Source organism: Danio aesculapii, chromosome 5 (genome assembly GCF_903798145.1).
Source record: "Danio aesculapii chromosome 5, fDanAes4.1, whole genome shotgun sequence".
Classification (NCBI taxonomy): Eukaryota; Metazoa; Chordata; class Actinopteri; order Cypriniformes; family Danionidae; genus Danio; species Danio aesculapii.
The window spans coordinates 21,402,403-21,416,726 of record NC_079439.1 but is presented as its reverse complement, the minus strand read 5'-3'; the positions used below and the strand labels follow the sequence as shown (position 1 = coordinate 21,416,726).

Below are 14,324 nucleotides of genomic sequence, written 5' to 3'. Positions count from 1 at the left end.
AAGAAATATTAAATTTATGTTTTAATCAATATAATCACAGTAACAGTTCAATGTAATGTAGAGTTTGTCTGAATGCGTTTACATGTCGTGCATTACAGAAAACGTGTTTAGCCCCACTTGTTGCTAACTAACGTTAACATTACTGTTTTAAAAAAATTGAATCAGTGCAACGTTAGCGTTAGTTGTAATGTGTTAACTATGAATTTTAACAGTGTTATAAGGACAAAAACATTTGAAATCGGCAGATTCAATGTTTAACATATTTTTAAATCTTGGCGCGAGCATGCGTTTAGGTTGTCATGGTGACGCGCGCTCACACAACCGCACGTCATGGCACTGCGCTGAACTCTGTCCAGACTGTGAATGTGGTATTCGCGATCTGTAGGCACTACGGAAACGAAAGGCGCATAATCATAACTCAAATAATCTCCGCCTAAATACTGAACGGTATTTTCTGATGACGGGCAAAAACTTAGCCTCAAAACGTAGCTGTCTGTCACACACAGCTTGTTGCATGCTGATCCATACACGAGAGCCTAACGGAGAACATTTAAGCTGTGCTCCTCACCTGAGCAGGTACAGAGCAGAGCTTCATCTCACACTAGCACATTGAGGTAAAGTTGGTTTTATATTCATACATTCGTCCAGTAACAACTTGTGACTCTCTCCATATGTCGTTTACCATGATACTTTGTGTATTCGGTCTGAAATCATATACAAGTATGACATGAAAACAACATTAACGTTACACTTAATGCACAATTTTTTTGACTAAACAATGTTGTACTTTGAAAGTCATTGGCTGCTAATATGATTTTACTGTTTAGAATATGCAAAAACTACTTTTCTGAAATTATATTATATTATTAAGGAGATAGTCTGAATGTGTAAATATAAAACTAACTTTACCTCAATCACCAGTACTGATCAGCACTGATTATTTCCCTGCGATCGAGAAGACATCTCTGCATATCAATGATTACCTGATCAATGCGATCAGTTAAATGATTTTAAATGTCATTTAAGTCAAACATATGTTAAAGGTATGGTAAACGTTTTTTTTCCAATCTATTTTTTTAAATATTTACTCTGGAGAGAATATATATAGCCTAAAAACAAAGTATGCCTATCTATAACACAGTAATACAAAGTAATTAAAATTATTAAATAAAATATTAAATAAAATAATAACAAAACAAATATTCTAATCATCCAGACGTGGTAAACAAGAAATTTTTTTGATGTGCAAATTTTGCAGCTTAAAGTATATTTATATCTTAAATATATATATTTTTTAGGCTATATATTTTTACATCATTAGACAATAAGGTAAGTTTTGTTATTTCTAGCTTTTAAAAACAGGCCTTAAATTTATTTGTCGTCCTATTCAGTTTTCAAAATTTCAATACTGTTTAAGTTAAATCCGTGTTCATCGAATCAAAGCAACTAACATGATGATCAGCTCTATTGCTAACCGTTTTGGGGGTTGACGTTAGACATCATGCAATTGTACTACTTCCACTCTCAGCTGAATGACACTGTGACTTTGTGTACATACAGAACTGAAGGTCAGTTGTTGCTGACTACAGAAAGATTCTTATATGGAGGCATGTAAAAGGTGGGTAAAATATTAATTTTGTACTACTATGCCTGGCATATCCAGTTAAAATAAATATTACAGTGTATTTGCAATGATACTTTTGCAGCAAGGAAAGTGAAACTTCAGCTAGACCTTGAGTTCAGTTTACAATATGAAGATCCTGATATCAACATCTGATCTGATCAACACCTGATTTTCATCTGAGGTAAAAAAATAAATAAGTAAATGAAACATAATAATAATATTAATATATTTTTTCTAGCATTATATATTTTGTAGTGTGGGTTTGTTTTATGAAATTTTCTCTTGTTTTTTTTTTAGCTGCAGAGTACCAACATGTTACAAATGAGAATTTTCCCCACAAATTCTTTGGACAACCGCACCACCACCTATTTCATTTGATGACAATTTTAAGGCAAACAGCATACAAAACTGACAAGACAGCAGATACCCTGGCTAATCTTTTGAAGGTTTATGATGAGCAGGTATGTTTAGGGTCATGTATTAAAGTATTAATTAAAATATAAATTTATATTTTATTTAGATTTTTTTTTTCCTAATTTTTGTCTTTGCAGGAACTGCATGATGTCAGTTCATGATGGACTACTGTTATCAGAGGTCTTTTGGTCTTGCTGCGTGAGCGTGACTGGGGATTCTTTAGGACCACCCTGGTAAGACTTCATTCATTCTTTTCACAATTAGGCATGTTCTATTGAAAAGATGAAAGTTGAGGAGCAACTTTTACTTAACATATTTGTAATCATGACTTGTTGATGAATCATGTAAAATTGGCTCAGTCATATTGATATTGTCCTAACATTAATATCCTTGAATTATATTTTAGATTAATAATCCTGAAGCGCTGACTGAAGATGCTTTATTGGCCCTGCAGTCACTGAGGGTCTCTGCTGTCCTGAAGAATGAATTGGACACCACCCACAGCACACTTCCAGACCTTTTTTGTCTTGTTTGGATTAATGTATGCTCTTCACATAATATATAGTAAAGGACTTTGAACTTGTACAAAAAGTTTTGCTTGGCATGGATGATAGAAAATAGAAAGTCGATTAGCATAGAATCCTTAAAGAATGAGTTGATGTAGAGCCTTTTTTTGTACTCAATAAAGACTGTCACTGGGGTAGTAACTTCAAAGCATGTATGTACCTTTAATTGGTAATGGTGCATTTTATTATATATATAGGGATAGATTGTCTAAAACGTAAAATTCTGTCATTTACTTACTCTTCACTTGTTCCAAACCTGTTTGAATTTCTTGCTTCTGTTAAACACAAAAGTTATTTTGAGGCATTGACTTTCTAATAGGAAAACAAATACTGTGGAAATCAGTGGTTCCAGGTTTCAGCTTTTTTGTCAAAAATAACCTTTTAAGTGTTCAACAGAAGAAAGAAACTCAAACAGGTTTGGAATAAGTTAGAGTAAATGACAGAATCATAGTTCAACCAAGACTGAATATTTATATTTATATATATATAAACCATTTGATAGTTACTGTGCCAATGACTTTTTTTTTCTAAACAAGAGTCACTTCACAGAATGTGCACTTATTCTTTATTAACGAATGCTTTAAGACTGTAAGTTTTGTAGTTCTTATTAATCTTATTATTATTTAATTTTGTCAAACTTATAGTGTTTTTTTTCTTGAAGCTTTTGTTTGATATATTTGCATTTTGGGAAATTCTTATTAATTTCAGATTAGTGTTTGTTTTAAATCTCCTAATGTCTAATTGTTTTTATTGTTTCATGACATTTGTAATTGCACAGGAGGCACATTTGTACTGTTGGACATTTTTTCTTTAAAAATAAATGTCTAAAATGGTATTGTCTGTGTGTTTAAAATTACAGATGTATTTTGATAAATTTATGGGGTTTAAAGATTAAAATTATGGCTAATTTCATTTGTGAAACTGAGATGGAGAGGTTAATTTAATAAAAATGCTATCAAAATGTATGAGCTGGGTGACTTGAGTATTTAAAGTTGAAGGAAATTAAAACAATTAGGTTAATTACTATTAAAATGTATGAGCTAGGTGACTTGAGGATTTAAAGTTTAGAGAAATTAAAACAATTAAGTTAATTGCTATTAAAATGTATGAGCTGAGTAACTTGGGTATTTTAAGTTAGGAGAAGTGTCTTGCATGAGTACAACAAACTCAAAACTTGATGTTTCTGTTTACTTAAAATAGAAAATTTCATAACTTAAAAAATTTGACGTAACTGATTACCTCAAATTTTTTGAGTTTTGTCAACTTATTCGGGATTACAGTGTAGAATTACCATAGCAGATATTCTGATCGTTCTAATAGAAGACATCACATTGTCGAGTCATATTTATATTAAAAGCTTCTATTGGAATATTAATAAGCTTAAGCTTTAAATAAATTAACGTTAACGGTTCTGCTAATGGTACTGAACAATTATTGCTGAGTAAACATTACAGTTGCATACTTAACTGACCAACCTTGTCTGCACAGTTGGCAATCTCACATGAGAAATGCTCATGTTTCCGGCGAGCCCGTCAAGTATAAAAGCCTTTACAGTTGCACACACATAGCTCGCGAAACAGACTAGCGCACACAGCTTGTAAGCTTGCGGAGTATATATATATATATATATATATATATATATATATATATATATATATATATATATATATATATATATATATATATATATATATATATATATATATATATATATATATATATATATATATATATATATATGTACATATATATATATGTACACACATACATATATACAGTGCTCAGCATAATGGAGTACACCCCATTATGAAAATGAATATTTTTATCCATTTCTCAGTGAATATTCACTGTAAAACCCAACAGTCAACTTTTTCAAATGAAATGAGTGTAGTTAACTGAAGTTTATTCTACTCATTTGAAAAGAGTTTTGAACTCAGTGTTGAAGGGAATGAGTTAATTTAAGTTTAAGTAATCAGGTATTTATTTAAGTTCACAGTACTCCTATAGATTTGTTTTTTTAACTCAAATGGATTGTAGCAATCGGTTTCCTCAAACGGTTTGAGTTGCCTTAACTTATTGGGTTTTACAGTACTCTATTGGTTTGAGTTCTCTTCATTTATTGGGGTTTACTGTGCTCAAATTCCTTCATTTACTCAAAACGATTAAGTTCACAGTACTCATTAGGATCAGTTTTTGAACTTAAATAATTTATTGCAATCGGTTACCTCAAATGATTTGAGTTACCATAACTTTTTACAGTGCAATGTATTTTGGTGCATTTAAACAAAACAGATTTATTAAACAGATATATTTATTAAAATAATATTCTAGTCAAACATACTTAGAAAATGAAAGATAATACAATTAAATTCAAGCTAAATATTGCGAAAGAAAAATTACAACGTCAACTAAATTAAAACGTCAACTAAATGTCAATTTTTTTGCTTCTCTTGATTAGTCCTCTTTTTTATATTTGTATTTAACACGTTGTATTTATTTATACGCACAAATGTAATTTTGTATAGCTTCCTATTAAAAATATGAATTTAAAAGCTAGATTTGTGAGGGGTGTACTTTTATATGCTGAGCACTGTATATAAAAAAAAATAAAAAAGTCTTTTTGTTCGTCTTTCACTTTGCCAGTGAAAATAGGTTTCAGTTCATAAATGAATAAAGCTGCACTTGATTTGACTTCTGCACCATGAAACTTGTTGACCTTGTGCACCTTGTTGACCAATATTCCTGCTGCTGTTTTTAAGTCTCTTTGCCACACTGGCAAAATGGAATGTCACAAAACAGCTCTTTCACTAACCAAAACAGAGATATTCGGCTTCATGTTTGCATCTGCTAAGTGAAAGCTTGACATTCCGGGTCACAAACGTATTGAGCTCCTGGCAGTTAAGCCCAGGTGAAAAAGAGAAAAGTGTGTGATAGCGAGAGGGAGGGAGAAAGAGGTGTGGTTTCTTGCGAGATTTGAATCAGCAGGTTTACGTAGTCATGACTCATGTGCAGTAGGCTGTTTGAAGGCAGAGTTTTGCTGTAGTCAAAGTAGAGCAGAGGACTCACTGCCAAGTAACACATGGTGAAATCCAGCCTGTATTTACCAACACTCATGCATCGCCTAGCAACACCGGCAAAATACCACAGTAGGAAAGAATGGGGGAAGAGAAAAAAAAAAAAAAAAAAAAGGTAAAAGAGAAGTAAATTTGGCCTTTTATGTACAAAACGTACCCGGCTGACGCTGAGACTCTCAAAGCAGTGCTCTCTGATGTGTTACTGGATCACTTTCAGATTATTCTCAGCCTAAAAAGGCTGTGATGCAAGGTCTATTTTAGCAGACAGGCCTATCACAATTACTCCAACCCATATGACAAGCCAAACGATCATTTCTGAGGTTTGCTTTCTTCTGTAGAACATAAAAGACTGTATTTAAGTTGCTTTATTGCAACTTCAATACAGTCTTTTATGTTCTATAAAGGACAGTTAGACATGCAGCTTTGGAATAACATAATAATTAAATATCTATACGTCATGTTGTTCCAATACAAACCTGCTTGACTAACTTTCTTTTTTCTTCTTTTAAATATATGAGAAGTAAATGATGATCAAAAATAGTGCGCATTCATGAAAACTGAGCAATGATTTGTGTGCACCCTATACTGACACTAAGGAAAAGAAACTGCTGAATGAATTAGATTTGTGTGCACAAAAATACTCACATCTTGAAAATATTCGGATTGAAACACTGAAGGAATATGGTCTGTTTGAGGATGTTTTTCGTAGTTTTTTGGACTTTGAATGACTTCAGAACCTTGCTGTCTATGGAGGATGAGGGAGCTCTCAGATTCAATCTAAAATATGATGACTTGTATTCCAAAGATGAACGAAGGTCTCAGGGGTTTCACAAGGGTGAGTTTAATGAAACTTGAAGTAATGTGCTACTTTATCATTTATGATTTAGAATTATTTTGTGTTTTATTTTGTATATGATTTGATTTTGTTGAATGAATTAAGTTATGGTTGGGGACTTTAATTATGACACCAAGATTACTGAGCCTAGCGGATATATGACATGTACAGTACTGTATGTGAAGCAAAGCACGCTAAGCATGGAATGCTAGGTGAAACACGGCAACAAGGCACAAGTACACGGCTGATTCTCGGATTCCCATATTTATTAGTTTTAGCTCCTGGTTTAAGGGAGAACTAGCTAACTTTGGTTAAGATTTGTTAGATTATTGTTTTATTTTATTGATTTTTGGTTTTGCTTTCGAGATTCATTTGTGGTCGTTTGTTCTGATTCGTACGATGATTCATGATGCTATATCGTGTAATAGTTCTATGGAATGTGACCAATAAATGAATCATGAACAATCAGTGAAAGAGTTAATCATTTTTTTACCAGGACACTACAGGGAGTAATTAATCAATAACAGAATTTACATTTTTCGGGTAAACTAACGCTAACCCACAGTTGAGATTAAAAACCCTTCAGTTATAAAATCACCCTAGAAATTGAGAAGATCGTAATAATTTCATTTGAACTCTCTGGTTTCTGGTTTTAAATCTCTATGCACACAAGCAAAGCTATACTTTGCATGTATATCGTCAATAGAGATGCAACGATTAGCCGATTTTCAAACTGCACTTTAATTAGTCACAGTTAATTAATTGTAAAGGCTTCTCTAAGCCGCATTTCTGTTGCACGGAACAAAACAAAACTGCTGCAGTTAAACAAAGTTTGGCCAAGTTGCCAACTGTGCGCTAGTTTAAAGTTTCAAGTATGTACACAGTGGTTAATACACACGCACAGCGGATTAACTATAGCAGCGGCCGTTCCCATATCACATCTTTTCCGCTTGCAAGTTTGTTATTTCTAATGTAAGAACATATGACAATATGCGCGCACAAGCGGAGCAACGTGCTTGCGTCTTTCCGGGTGCAAGCAGTAGAAAACATCTCACAGTGAGAGTTGCCCATGCCTTTCAGTGCAATGTAAAAACAAAAGATATGTTAGACGAATTATTATTATAATGATTATGTATGCATGAACGCAGATGGCAACAACAGATAATCTAAATAGCTACTTACCTAATATAAAGCTTGAATTTACATTAGACGTGATGACCTTGAAACCATGATTATTCTTCAGACTATAATCGTACAACCAAAATCTTTAATTGTTGCATCCATAATTGTTATGCAGTGTAAAACATTACATATGAATGTGTCTGAATGTAGAAAAAGCCTACTTCAGCAATGCATTGGCTTTTTTTGTGCTCTGAAATACAAGATTTGAATGTTCGTGTAAAAAAAAAAAAAAAAAAAAAAAAAAAAAAAAAAAAAAAACCCAACAAAAAAAAAAAAAGTCTATAGTACAATGCACTGATATTATGTAGTTTCAAAATACACTATATTCACATTTTAATTTAGAAAAAGCCAAATTGGGTGTCTTAAGAAAAAAAAAAATACAGCTTATGGGCTCTTATATGCAGTTGTGTTATCACTCATATAGCAAGTCATATCTCTCCGGCCCATCGTTTGGGATGCTTTTCATGAACCGGCCCCCATCATAAACTAATTGAATGGCCCTGCTGTACACGTTAAAATGTGATCTAATGTAGTTTTTGCTTCAAGAAGCTGCAACCATCTTGAGACGAGATACTAAGGTTTCCTTACATGTATGCAAAACAGAAGACAGCCAACAATACGGCTGCTGTGGTTCAACCAAGTAAAATAAAAATAAAAACTTTTGGTCTGCAATACCAACATAGAGGTAAAAATGAGGGGAATACACAAGGAGAATTAAACGCAACCAACATGCACATTTTTGATCACAATGGTTTTTTTGTTTACATTCATCCCTTTTCCTTTACTTACTTTACTTTATCAGGGGTCACCAAAGCAAAATGAACGACCAACTATTCCGCCATATGTTTTATGCAGCGGACACCCTTCCAGCCACAACCCAGTACTGGGAAACACCCATACACTCTCACATTCTCACACACACACACACACACACACACACACACACACACACACACACACACTGGCCAATTTTTGTTTACCCATTTCACCTATGCTGCATGTGTCAAATTGGGGAAATTTCTATATTGCAATTTCGATTTGATTTGAGATCTACTTTGCTGTTGCTTGCTACTAGATTGAATGTCACTGGCAATACTTTCAGTTGACTTTTTAGCAAAACACTCACATAGCCGCATGTGGTGCTTTTTTGGTGCTGGTTGTTGTATTTCCTTGTGCTGTGGCAACAATTCTGCGACAGCTCTTACAAATGACCTGTTTTTGTTTGGGACTTTGGAACCAAAATATTCCCATATTACGGATGTCCTGTTTTTCTTTGATATTAGTGTATTAATGCTTCTGAAGCGACAGACGCCATCATCCCACTTGTACGTGCTTTCCTGTTTGTTTTTTTTATTGTGGGCATTCCACATAGTTTGGCTGCGCAGTTCTGATTGGGCAGAACAAAAGTGTGCTCACTCAAATGGCTAGTAGGACTGTCACACACAGACGGCATTTGCTCTGGGCAGGGGAAATAAACAATACATTTCTATTTTATATTGCAGCCTATTGTGATTAGCTACTCGCAACGTTTCGAAATCGCGATTACGATTCAATTTTTATTAATCGCACAGCCCTAGTGCTAACAACTGAGCCACCATGCCACCCATTCGTTTACATTTTTGGACAAAAAAAAATCGTAACTACGACAAATAGTTTTGACTGATCAGTGTGAGGAAAACAAAATGCACAGTGCATCACAATTGTGGTATACGGTTGCCATTACGTATACATTAAACCTAAATCTCCTAGATATGATAGTTTTCACAAAGCAAATGCTAACAATGACTTTATCACTTAACAGCCCACGTTCTTGCTAGCATAAAACATGTCATGCTGTGTCACACTAGCACACAATGAACATCTTGACACTTCAATGAGTCATAAAAGGGCCGTCTAGATCATCCAACAGCCATTAAGATTGTTACATAATGCCATGAAACATCCATTTTTACAAATAGAGCCGCCTGTATAATTTTACCACATAATCACCAGCTGAAAGGCTCGACATTGTTGTCAGCGCATGTGTTGAAGAATCTTATTCAGCAAGACACTGACTGGAATGAAAATGTCCTCTAAAAAAGGCAACAATGGGAGTCTCTGACTGCCGGAGAATGGTAAAGTATAATTGTGCCAATTCATTGCCAAGCAACACAATTTCAATTCATAGCAAGATGATAAGTGTAGCATTCTGAATGGAGTCACAAAAAATCATGCGTAAGAAATGTTCCACGGCACAAAGAGAGGGATAAAAGAATTAGTACAGAATCAGATCCATGATTATCTGACCTTTAGTCCACCGAACATGGATTTGTTGGGAAAACAAATAGCAAATCATGCTTCAAGCATAGAGGCTTATAAATGTTTCTACCCATTAGGGTTTCATAATCTGGCCAAAAAGTATTGCGATGTTATCAAATAATACAACATAAAAGCTTAATGACACTGCTTTAATATGAACAAAAAAGCATTTTTAAAGAAATTAAAATTCATGCTGCTCAATAATATGGATGAAAGCCTTGACAGAAAACCCTTTAACAGGTCAAACGCAGTTCAAGTTGAGAAAAGTGATAACAGTCACTTAACCACCCAAATGAGTGCCACTTACCAATTCAATTTGATTCAAGCTCAAAAAACCAGCACATGTTAAAATTCTCCAGCTTTGCCTTCACATTAAACCATGAATTTGCTAAGTGAGCTGAAACTGATGATGCCCATGAAAACACATTTACACAATGGAGCACAAATCCAAACAAACAAACACGCCAAGATGCAGCTGTGATGCCTTTGAACGGCACCAGAAAAAGTCAATGTTTACCTCAGTCGGTGCTTTTGTCAGCACAAAAAAAGAAAAGCAGACGTTTACGAAAGGAGTTACAGAACATTTCCACAAAACACTGTTCTGTTGAAACATCTAATAAATCAGACAACAGCCAGAAAATACTGAGTGAATAAGCTACTCTCAAATGTAGCTAATAAAGTAATTTTATTAAAAACTGTTATGTATCGATAAAGAAATGCAAGTGAATAAAAGGCTGCACAATTCTGGCTACAATGAGAATCACAGTTTTTTGTTTGTTTTTTTTTGCTTAAAATGAAGATCAGGATTTTCTCACAATTCTGTAGATGTAAAATAAAGGTTAATATGATTATTATTATTTCACAAACATGGTAAAACAACAACAATATTAGGCCTGTGTGTAGGTTGGGGGTGTGAAAATTAATTGTTTCTTCGGTGCACCTCGATGCAGACGTGGACAATTTGGTATCGGTTCAGTAATAGAAACTAACTGGTTATTACGTACTGATGTCATTTATCTCATATGCGCTATATCATGGTAGAATACTATGGCAAGGGAGGTGAGCGCGGGTAATTATAACGCAGAAGCTGTGCACAATTCAATGTGTTTGCTGGACAGTCAGTTACAGCAGAAGCCCCTATTTATGGAGAAAATGAAAGCAAACTCTCTGTGATCGCCGCGTCCGTTTAACATCAGTGTCACTCATCGGTGAACAGCTCAAAAAGTTATATTTACTTTAAATCCACATGTCGTTCTGGTCATGTACTTGGGTTTTGCTTGATGCGTTCAAAAAGAGTGTTTTCTTTGAGCAGGTAAAATTATAAGGTAGTTTATATGTCTGACTGCTAGTATTAAAGGACAAAATTGTCTTACAAATACATACAAAATGTATAAAAATATACATCTTAATACAAGAATTGTTGTGCAGTGAGGTAAAATATAAAATTGTGTATGGAAAGCATCATCAATGCACCATGATGCTCCGAGATATTGAATTGAACTGAATGGATGGCATTCATCAGACCGGTGGATGGAATCATGAGACCAGTGTAGGTTCATACCTCTAGTGTAGGTCTACTGTTGGATAAATGCTCAATTTTGTATAGACTTGGAATGGTGGACTTTAAATATGCCCTGGTTATTAATTCACAGTAAAGTGATGACAGAATACAACTATTCATAACTTTGAAGTTGAATTGCTATGTTTGAGACAAATGCTTGCAATTTGTCATTGACAACATTATTAGACAATTTTTTCCACTGGTAAAATGAAACATTTGTCATGATCAGATTCCCTCTTGCATTATATTCAACATTATATAGGCTAGAGTAGTTATACTGACACTGTAAACATCTATTTTCATGCTCAACACTTTGTGTTAGTTATGAAAGAAAAAACATATCAAATGCTTGTCATAATCATAACTCTAAAATGTGATATGATTATTTAAATGATGTGTGCACTTTCGGTTTTACTTTTACTGCCGAAAGCGATCGTGTCACTGCTGCAGTCACTTCATCATACTTCCTGCGTGGCTCCCAAACGATCGCTCTGTGCAACAAACTGAATGTTACTTACAACTTTATTACCTGTTATTCACACCCTGTGCAGGTTCTGTTCACTAAAGTAGACATCATTGGCGTGCAAGCACGCGTCCTCTCGATAGTAAACAAACAGTGCATCAGTTGACGCGGCCGCGAATACGTCATTACATTAAGACAGAAATTACATTTTTGGGTGAATTAGAATTTATAAATACAGTATGTGACACTTTTAACACCATTTGGAGATGTCCATGTTGCTGATCAACATATAAAAAACAATGTGAAGACTTGTGCGACCACCTTTAGGCTTTTCTCCAGACCTTAAATATATAATTGACTAAATCATAGAAAAGCTGAATTAAGATCGTGTATAGGGTCAAATCGAGATTACAATCTATTTTCAATTAATCGTGCAGCCCTAGTCAATACCATTAACCAATAAGATAATTCTTTATAGCTGGCAGATGATAATTGATATTCACTCTGATATAGCAACTCTGGATATTAATTTGTCTGAAGAAACATGATTATTAAAGAAAGAAAATACAAACAACGCATCTGACTGATTTTATTTTAAAACCCTAAATGGCAGAAAATATTAAAGGGCACCTATTATGCAAAAATCACTTTTATAAGGGGTTGTGAAGGCAACAGCCTGTGAATATAAGCAGCTTCTAATAGAAAAAATGTATTAATTTTATGTTTTATAACTACACTTCATTAAAACAGCCTAAACACTTTGATTGACATCTCCCTTTGTACGTGTCATCAGAAGAGGAAAGCTCTGCCCATTAGTGACAATTTCTCCCTCATTAGCATAGGACAGTCTTCTTTTTCAATCTGCCACTATGCTGACACAGAACAGACATTTGAAGCCCCACCCTCTTTTTAAAAAGTAGGCTGGGAGCACAATCTCATTTGAATTTAAAGCGACAGTAATCAAAATTGCACAACTCAGATCAAAGCCTTACATGGGCTTTCAAAGAGTTGTAAAACATCATTTGCATGGTATTTTGAGCTGAAACTTCACATATACACATCATAGACTTATTTTACATCTTGTAAACAGGAATAACAGAAAACGAGGTCCCCTTTAAAATCTTTTTTTCTCTTAAAATAAATGACAAATTTCATTTCTGATTTTTTTTACAGTAAATTTGGCAACCATAGCTGCCTTTTTTATGATGTATATATTACCAGGATGTTTTTAATAGTAATGCATCTCTACACCAATTCAATTGTGCTACAGATTACATGGATCGAATTTATTGTGAAGAGTTGCTATTACTTTAAACGACTATCATTATTTCCTGGCAGGTTAATGAGCACTGAAAGCCAGCTTACTGCCAAATCAATATTGACCATAAACCAATCTTTGTTTCCATGTTCATTACAAGCAAGTCTAGAGTAATGTTATGAATCCAGCAATGCTTTTCTCCAACAGTGTGCAACTGTGTCCTTGTGTGTGCAAAACAATCTACCCGGAGTAGCCAAGCAACCCTGGCAAAGACACTGAGAATGTATTGCATTGTGAAGAAAAAATGCAAATACAATCTAATAAACACGCTGGTATACTTTGCCATCCTTGTGTTTTGGGTTAGACTGCTCAATCTTGGAAAAGCACTAATGCATAAAATTCCAGACAATGTCCAGAAAAGGCTGCTGGACAGTTTTCCAAGGAATGCTGCAATGGGAACAATGAAGCAAGGAGGCTTGAGCATTCCTCACCCATTAAAATCTGCGCAAATAATACCACAAAGAACCGAGGATGGAATTTACACGGTTGCACCAGCCATGTCAGTAGACTGCCTACATGAACAAAAGTGGTTACAGATGGCCAGAAGTGTTGTCATCCAAAACAAGCTGCGGTGAAAACAAGTTTGTTGGTCTAGGATGCTCAGCCGCATGGTATTAAGAAAACAAGACCAAGATGTTCGATTGTAACCCTGCTTCAAAATCAATAAAGGTTTGCAAGGTGGGTTACTGGGTCACAACCTGCTTCCTTTTGTCTTCCAAGAGAGTAATTGGCTGCTGGACTACAATACCATTTTTTAACCATTTACTGACCATTTAACCATTTACTTAAGTGGCTCCAAAGTTATACTTCGTAATGCATGGTTGACCACAGAAGAAAATATCCTTTAAAAGTTTGGCAAGCAGAGAATTGAGCCCACTGACTATCGAATAGTGTTGTCATGAGTACGGGTTTCAAGGTAACCCGCGGTAAATTTTCTAATGGTTAGTATTATGGTTTTAAATTTGTATCATCATTAAATTTGTAAATGA

General features: G+C 34.4%; 1 protein-coding gene and 1 long non-coding RNA gene across 3 annotated transcripts in view; one reads left to right on the top strand and one right to left on the bottom strand.

Moving 5' to 3' along the window:
- The window catches only part of LOC130228996 (coronin-1C-A), a 116,066-nt gene that overhangs the window by 67,289 nt on the left and 34,453 nt on the right, over window positions 1-14,324 (bottom strand). The window lies entirely within an intron of this gene.
- On the top strand, window positions 1,573-2,744 carry LOC130228997 (uncharacterized). The gene is made up of 5 exons (XR_008837823.1): window positions 1,573-1,618; window positions 1,707-1,805; window positions 1,922-2,085; window positions 2,176-2,271; window positions 2,445-2,744. It is a non-coding gene; the product is annotated as an uncharacterized LOC130228997 (long non-coding RNA).